At 41.8% G+C, this 8,661-nt stretch overlaps 1 long non-coding RNA gene across 1 annotated transcript; it reads right to left on the bottom strand.

The window, feature by feature from the left end:
• Positions 1-895: 895 nt before the first annotated feature.
• LOC124985260 (uncharacterized) lies at positions 896-7,763 on the bottom strand. The gene is made up of 3 exons (XR_007108830.1): positions 7,555-7,763; positions 4,598-4,765; positions 896-3,508 (listed from the first exon to the last, which is right to left on the bottom strand). It is a non-coding gene; the product is annotated as an uncharacterized LOC124985260 (long non-coding RNA).
• Positions 7,764-8,661: the final 898 nt, after the last annotated feature.

The following is an 8,661-nucleotide window of genomic DNA, read 5'->3' as shown; positions in this document are numbered from 1 at the left end:
CCTTCTGCAGGGAAATTTCCTGTGACAGTCCCAGGGTCCTCTCCTCTTGTTATATCTATCCCCAGAAAATGGCAGGACCTGGCTGTGATTCCCCCTGCACCTCTACTTCCAGACCCTGTTGGAACAGAAGCTCCAGGATGCTATCAAAAGTTTGCAGACTGCCGGGTGCAAAAATGGAGCACACTGGGAATCCCAGCAGCTCGGGAGGCTGAGGCAGGAGGACCACGAGTTCAAAGCCAGTTTCAGCAACTTAGTGAGACCCTATCTCTAAATAAAATATAAAAAGAGGCTGGGGATGTGGCTCAGTGGTAAAGCACCTCTGGGTTCAATCCCCAATACCACAAATAAAAGGAGTTTGCAGACCACAGATTTTGAGAGCTGGGAGTTCCTCTAATCTTCTTTTTCTCTTTTTCCTCTCCCCAAAAATGTTCTTTACCCATTGATGGATCAATGCATAAGAAAAATGTGAAAAATACAGGCAGTGCAATATTATTCACTCATAACCAAAGTTCTGACCCATGCAACAGCATGGATGAACCTTAAAGACTTGATGCTGAATAAAATAAGAGAGTCACAAAAAAATGAATTCCATATGATCCCATACAGGGGAGGCCTCCAGACTAGTCAAATTCATATAGACAGAAAGTAAAGCAATGGTTGCCAGGGGCTGGGGAGAGGGGAACATAGGGAGTTCTTGTTTGAATGTGTAGAGTTTCTGTTGGAGATAATGAAAAGACTTTGGGTGTAGATGGTGATGATTGTGCAACATCGTGAAATGTGTTTTATAGCACTGAACTGCATATTTACAAATGGCTAAAACAGTAAATTTTGTGTTACCACAATATATGTTTTAATTTTTTAAAATGACACATAAAATCATATGTATTTACCATGTACAACATGATATTTTGAAGTATAAATCATTGTGGAATGAATAAATACAGTCAATTAACAGACGCAACCCTTCACATACTTATCATTCTTGTAGGGAAAACACATTACATCTGCTCTCTTAGCATTTTTCAAAATATCATTTATAATTAACTATAGTGATCATTCTGTGCAGTAAATCTCTTGAATTTACTACTCCTGTCTTCTGAAAGTTTGTACCCTTTGACAAACATCTCCCCAGCCTTTCTCTTTCCAGTTATGAGAAACCACCATTCTACCCTCTACTTTGATGAGACCAACATTTTTAGATTCCACATATGAGTGAGATCATGCATTATTTTTCTTCCAGTGTCTGGCTCATGTCAGTTAGCATCATATCCTCCAGGATCATCCTGTTTTACAAATGACAGATTTCCTTTTTTTTTCCTGAATAGTATTCCATTACATACATATACCACACTCTCACTACCCAGTCATCCATCAGTGGACACTTGGGTTGACCGAATCTTGTCTGTAGTGAAGATGCTGCAGTGAACGTGGCAGTGCAGATGTCTCTTCAACACGCTGATTTCATTTTTTGGATATAGACCCCATAGCTGGATGGCTGGATCATATGCTAATTCCAATCTTATTATTTTTAGGAACTCCACGGTGGTTTCCACATGGCTGTACTACTTTACATTCCCACCAAGAGTGCCCAAGGGTTCCCTTTTCTCCATGCCTTCTCCAGCACTTGTTACCTTCACTCTTTTTGCTAATAGCCATCCTGACAGGAGTGTGGAAATATTTTTTAAATGTAACGTATTACCTAAATCAGGACTCACTGGGGACCAACCCAAACAGACTGATCCCCACAACCACCAAGCTGCAGGTGATTCTAGGAGGCTTGCAAACAGATCATCCACTGTTGTTTTACAGAGGAGGAGACTGAAGTCAAAGCTACCGAGCCATTTCCCTGAGGAGCACAGGTAGTAGGAGAGGAAATGGTAGCTGACCCCAACCCAGGGCTCACACTGCCGTCTCCAGAAGAGGACACTTTACCAGCACTTTACCAAGATAACCTGCACACGTGGCTCCACAGAAGAGCTGGAAGAAGAGCAGGGAAACACCTGCCAGACAGAGGTGGCGGCTGAGCCTCCCCGAGCGTGCCCAGGCAGACAAGGTGAGGCTGAATCACGCTGTCATCTGTTTATTAAGACAACTGCTGAGGAGAGCCCAGGTCACCTCGGCAGCTGGGAGCTGACAAAAAGGCCTTCTTATATTAAACCTTAACCCTTGGGAGGGATGGGAAGTATGGTCACTTCCTCTTCAAGGGCTCTGTTTCCATCCAATGGAAAGAGAAGAGCATTTGGAGGTGAACACACAAAGGGTAGGAGCTGATAGTTCTGCAAGCTTCTGCAGCCGGTGTCCAGGACGAGGGCTGTGCTGGTCATTGAGGGTGTGGGGAAAGGATAGGGTGGTTGCCTGGGCTTCCGCCAGCTCTGAGGGGTCCTTCGCAAGGAGAGTCCCTTTCTGCGCCAGGGTCAAGTCAGCATGGCAGCCATTGACTGAGCTCTTTGGGGGCCAGATTCAGACTGCCTGACCTGACAGGCGTGTGGTCTTACAGAATTCCTTAAGATCCAACCTGACCCATGCAAGGCCAGCTTTGGAGTCACCAAAGAGCTCCAGAAGGATCCAGGTTACTGTGAAAGCATTGTGCTAAACCAAATGTATGCAATGGTCGCCAGGAGGGAACCATAGGGAGATACTGTGTCCAACACAGCCTGTTCCCACTATTTCTCCATATGCCTCTGACTCAATTCATCCCAACCATACCCCAATGATAAAATCCAACTATTTTTCTACTAACCTACTTACAACCATTAATACATTTGCTCCATTGGCTGTGTGGGAAAGGGTATAACCAGGTGGTTTGAGGGCCTGGTCTCATGCTCTCCAAAGACAGGTGGGTAGAGGTGGAGTGGGAATGCAGAGAGACAGAAGATGTTTCATCCCCTAGTCCGTGGTAGGCTTCCAGATAAGAGAAAGTGGGCCCAGTTTTGCAGCAAGGACCCAGTCTAGGCCCACCTGGAGGTAAAAGCCCCCCCAGTATTGGCAACAGGTCTTTCCACCATCATGCAGAGGGCAGAAGTGAAGAAAGTGGGAGGCTGAGGGAGGAACTGGTTGAGGTTTCCCAGGGAATTTCCCAGTGCCTGGCAGGAAGGCTCCTGTATTCCTCCAGGAGTGTCATGGCAGCAAGGAAAGGTCCCTTCCTCGGCAGGAGGTGGGTGGCTCAGGGGACTCCAGATGCCAGGTCAGCAGGTGTGAAGGAAGCAGTGAGTCAGAAGAGGCACTGAAGTGGCAGCAACTGGGAAATAGGTCTCAGCAGATGGCATGGCATATCCTGGGCCCAGGCGTTTGCACAATTCACAGGTTCTTTAGGGATCTGGGATCTGACCCATCACTATTGGGTAAAGTTGTCCATACTCTTGAGGGAATGAAGATCGACTTGGGAAAAATTCGTTATCAGGAAATGCCCAGGGAGCCAGGAACAGCAGTAAAAGCCAACTCACCTCAAGCTAAGGTGCTGCCCATACAAACCTTCTGTAGAAGTCCACTTGCAGAGACAGAGGAATCTCTGAAGAAAAAAGCAAGGTAAAGAAAGGACCAGTCAGAGTCATCTGAGAAAGAGAAACATAAAGCCCTCTTCCCTGTCCTCCACAAAAATACCTCATAAGAAAAAATTAGCCATCGTGAACAAACCAGCAGACAAAACAGAGGGCAAGACTGAACGCTCCAAGAGCTTGCTATAATATAGCCACTATCTAGAAGACCATGGGGAGCATATCTTGTTAAATGATTAGATATAAAAGAAGTAAAAATTATGGGAAAGAAAAACAAGCATATTTGGCAAAATAAATGAAGATAATTTTTGAAAATGAAAAATATAATGCCATCATCCCTCAGTATCTATAAGGGTTGTTTCCAAGACCACCAAGGATACCAAAAATCTGGGAATGCTCAAGTCCCATATATAAAATGCTCTGGTATTTTCATAGCATTCATGCATATTCTCTCATAGACTTTAAATTATCTCTAGATGACTTATAATTTCTAATATAATGTAAATGCTATGCAATAGTTGTTATGCTATATTATTCAGGGAATAATGAAAAGAAAATCTGTACATGTTCAGTGCAGACCCAGTTTCTTTTTCAGATATTTTCAACCCACAATTGGTTTAATTAGTGAATGTAGAACACACAGAAACAGAGGGATAAATGCAATTGAAATTTTGGACTTAAATATAGAAAAGACATGGTTATACAGAAAATCAATAAATTTGAAATAGAATCTGAGGAAATGGAAAGAATGTTTAATAAATATATATATACACACACACACACACACACACACACACATATATATATATATATATATATATATATATATATATATATATATACATATACATACATATCTATGGTATCACCCTGAGACCCAAGTGAAAAGGACCTTGCTCTGGACCCTGCACCTCAGGGAACCCTGGCACTTTGGAGTACCTTTCTTGAGGTTTTCTACATCTCCCTCCAAAGGCAGGTCCCCAGAGACAGCAACAAGTATCATGTGGGGTGCAGTCCTGGGTCTTCCCTTCAGGAGACTCTCTCTCTCCTTCTGTCTGACTTATGAGGACAATAGATACTCTGAAAGACTTGAAGATTTGTACCTATGGGTGGTCCTGGGTCCCTGTAGCTGGGCACTGGCTCCAGGAGGGCAGCATGGCAAGTAGATTCCTCTCTGTGATCCAAGTACAACTCATTGGAATTCTTGGAATTGTGTGTGATTGGGCTGTCAGAGTGATGCTGACGCATGATGTCAGAGACTCAAATGGTTTCTAGAGCCAAGAACACACGCAAAAAATATTTGCTCAAGGGCCCCCCACAGCCCACCAGTTATCAGCAATAATGAATATATACGAGTAAAGCTGTTAGGGTAAACTTAGAGGCTAACGCCATGAAAGGCATCAGACAGGTGGCCTACACATGAATGACAGATGCCATTGCATCAGAGTCCTCTACAGCTATAGAGGTCAGACAACCTTGGATCAATGCTCTTTAAATGCTGTAGGAAACCATCAACATGGAATTCTGCAACCAGATAAAACCTCACTTAAATACAAGGGTAAAATATAGACATTTTGATAAAAATAGAACTTACGACTCACAGAACCTCACTGAGGAACCAGATGTTTAATTGGAAAAAAAAAAAAGAAATTAACTTGGTTGAAAGGTGAAGTGGAAGAAGCAATAAATCAAATTATTACCTGGGTAAATCATTATGAACTAGCTGTATGTAGCCATAATAGTTCTGGCAGACAGAGGTTTTGGATCAAAGTGTGTACTCATTGTCTTGATTATGTACACATATTAAAATACCTCAAGTTTTACACTTTAAATAGGTCAATATTATATTAAAAGTTGTATGTCAACAAAATTACTTGAAGAAGATAGAAAAGTAAAACCAAAATTCTCAAGAGTAATTTCATGAGACCAGAAATAAGATCAGAGTTAGAGTTTCTAAATTCTTTTGTTCAGAAGAAAGTTAAAGATACTACCATTAGACACTGTGAAGTCAAGAATATGATCCAAAAATTTAAGTGTAACCTACTAAAAGAAAAGAGATAGATTACATAACTTCCAAATAGTTGGAACAAACAAATCTTGAAGTTAAAAAAAAGGCAAAAAAGGAGAGGAGAAGAAGAAAAAATGTGGTAAGCAGGAAATACAAAATAATATTATTAATATCTCAGTTGCCACAATTAGAGTAAATTATCTGAACTTAACATTAAATGCAAAGACTATCAGATTACATAAAAATAAAATATGGCTATGGACAAAAGGCATACCTAAAACAAAAGAATGAAAGCTTAAAGTGACAGAGAAAAATATCCAGGGAAAAAATAATCTAAATCTATTAATAACAGATCAAGTGAACTTGATCTAATAAGACAAAACTATCTTCATTAAGGTTTTTATAGAGGGTCATTGTATAAACATGAAAAAAACAAGAAAATATAGCAATGTATGATCCCGATGGCATAGGTTCAAATACGTAAGTGAACAAATGACAAATATATAGACAAAATATATACCATGGACAGAATGACACAGTGAATAGGATTAAATGACCTTCACAGTGAGGATTTTAACACGCTTCTCACAATAAATTTAATAAAGCTCCAATCAAAACCCTGATGGTTTCCTATGAGAGGTGCTGATTCTAAGAATTTTCTGGAAGAGTGAAGAACAGTCAAGACATTCCTGAAGAGGAGCACAGTACAGTGCATATCAGATGTCAAGACACTATAAAAAGAATACAGTTGTGACGATGCAGAATTAGCCAAGAGACAAGTAGAACATATCGGAGAGCTCAGAAACCAGGCCAGCGACACATGAAAACATGACATACAATGGGTGGCACTGCCCATCAGGGGATGTCAGTTCATTTCTATGTGGACATTTTAGATAAAATTGAAGGTCCAGTTTACTCTTGCCCCCAAATAAATTTCTTATGAATTAAAGATCTAAATGTTCAAAGCAAAATTTGAAATTTTTAGAATAAAAGAAAGGAAATTATTTGGGGGCCTTGTGTAAGGCAATATTTCTTTAATGAAACATTAAAAAACACAAACAATAAAGAAAAAGATGGGCACACTCAATGACATTCAGATTTCAAATAAACATGCTTATCACTAAAGTCACCATGAACTGATAAGACAAACCATAGGGAAAAGATTTTGCAAAGCATATAACCAGTATAGAATGAATATTCTTACTCATGAGAAAAGAAAGCTATCAAGATGGTAGACATATTTGACTCTCAAGAAAAAACGAGTGACCAACAGTTGGGAGTTGAGGAAGGGAGTAGCTGAAACTATAATTTTGTTTAAAGACCTCCGAAGCAACTATGGAAAAACATTAATAAGAATTTAATCTATTTTTCAAATGTTTACTGCATGTTAAAAGAGGGTACAGGAAGTGCTTAGTAGGGGAAATGATCAGGGAATGAGCGATTGGCATTGTGCCATATGGTGGCATCGTTGGAAAGTTGCTGAGCAGGAATCAGTAGTCACTGGCTAGAGGGTGAGGCAAGGTCAGGGATAAAGTCCCCGTGGCCCACAGACAGCCACACCCATGGTGAGAACTCATTCATGGGACTCCATGCAGACAGGTAACCAATCAAGCTGGTGGTAGGTCCTATTCTAATGTTTACAAGAAAGCAAGGTTGTGGGCTGGGATGTAGCTCAGTGGTAGAGCACTTGCCTAGCATATATGAGGTCCTAGGTTTGATCCTGAAACCACACACACACACACACAGACACACACACTGTGGTCTGCATGTTCTGATTTTCATTTGATTTTTATTACAGCAGGACAACCTGGGAAGGGCATCCAGAGAAAGTCACTGATAACACTTGTAAGTTTGTTTCCTAATGCTTCTTTAGCAGGGCCCAGGCAAAAATTCCTCATCTCTGCCACAGCCTGCAGGGGCCCAGAGCCCTCTTTTAGCCAAGGGGGTTCAAATGCAGGACACCCAGCTCAGAAATAACACATACCAAGCCAGTAACAGCTTCTACCTTGGAAAGGACTAGAATGGCCCGAGGGTGCCTTTCCCAGGACTTACCACTGCAGATGCCCACACAGAGAGCACGGTTCACAGCCGCCTGGGTTCAGGAAGGCCAGGGAGCCCTCTGGCCCTGTGCAAGCTATTACACTCAGCAGTGTGCTCTTTCTTTTCAGGAGGCCAGCTGGCTGGGTTGATTAATCTGATACCAGTCCTCTTAGCATGAGCCCGGGAGAGGAGGAATTTCTTCCTTGTTGTGGCTTCTTTGAGGTCCTTCGGCTTACATTCCTCTGAAGTCTCTCCAAGCAGCAGGCTGCCTGCCCTTCCCTCCCCTCCCTTTCTGTGCCTCTGCTGGTGACGTTTAGATGGCTACCTGCAGCACATTCCATCCCAGACACTGCTGCCCTTTCTCATCCAAACAAAGGGCTCTCAGGGAAGCTGGGTGCCTTTGATTGGGCCCAGAAAGGGGAGGAGAAGAGCCTCACATGTACAGGCAGGGGGACAATTTATTTATTTATTTATTTATTTATTTTTTCTTTTTATTGTAAACAAATGGGATACATGTTGTTTCTCTGTCTGTACATGGCGTAAAGGCATACCATTTGTGTAATCATAAATTTACATAGGGTAATGTTGTTTGATTCATTCTGCCATTTTTTCCCTTCCCCCCCTCCCCTCCCACCCTTCCCCTCCATCTATACAGTCCTTCCTTCCTCCATTCCTGCCCCCCTCTCTAAACCCAACTCCAACCCCAACACTAACCCTTCCCACCCCCCATTATGTGTCATCATCCACTTATTAGCGATATCATTCTTCCTTTGGTTTTTTGAGATTGGCTTATCTCACTTAGCATGATATTCTCCAGTTTCATCCATTTGCCTGCAAATGCCATAATTTTATCATTCTTTATGGCTGAGTAATATTCCATTGTATATATATACCACATTTTCTTTATCCATTCATCAATTGAAGGACATCTAGGTTGGTTCCACAATCTGGCTATTGTGAACTGAGCAGCTATGAACATTGATGTGGCTGTATCTCTGTAATATGCTGATTTTAAGTCCTTTGGGTATAGGCCAAGGAGTGGGATAGCTGGGTCAAATGGTGTTTCCATTCCAAGTTTTCTAAGGAATCTCCACACTGCTTTCCAGAGTGGCTGCACTA

The sequence above is a fragment of the Sciurus carolinensis genome, chromosome 5, assembly GCF_902686445.1.
Source record: "Sciurus carolinensis chromosome 5, mSciCar1.2, whole genome shotgun sequence".
In the NCBI taxonomy this organism is placed as follows: domain Eukaryota; kingdom Metazoa; phylum Chordata; class Mammalia; order Rodentia; family Sciuridae; genus Sciurus; species Sciurus carolinensis.
This window is presented reverse-complemented; position numbering and strand designations above follow the sequence as displayed.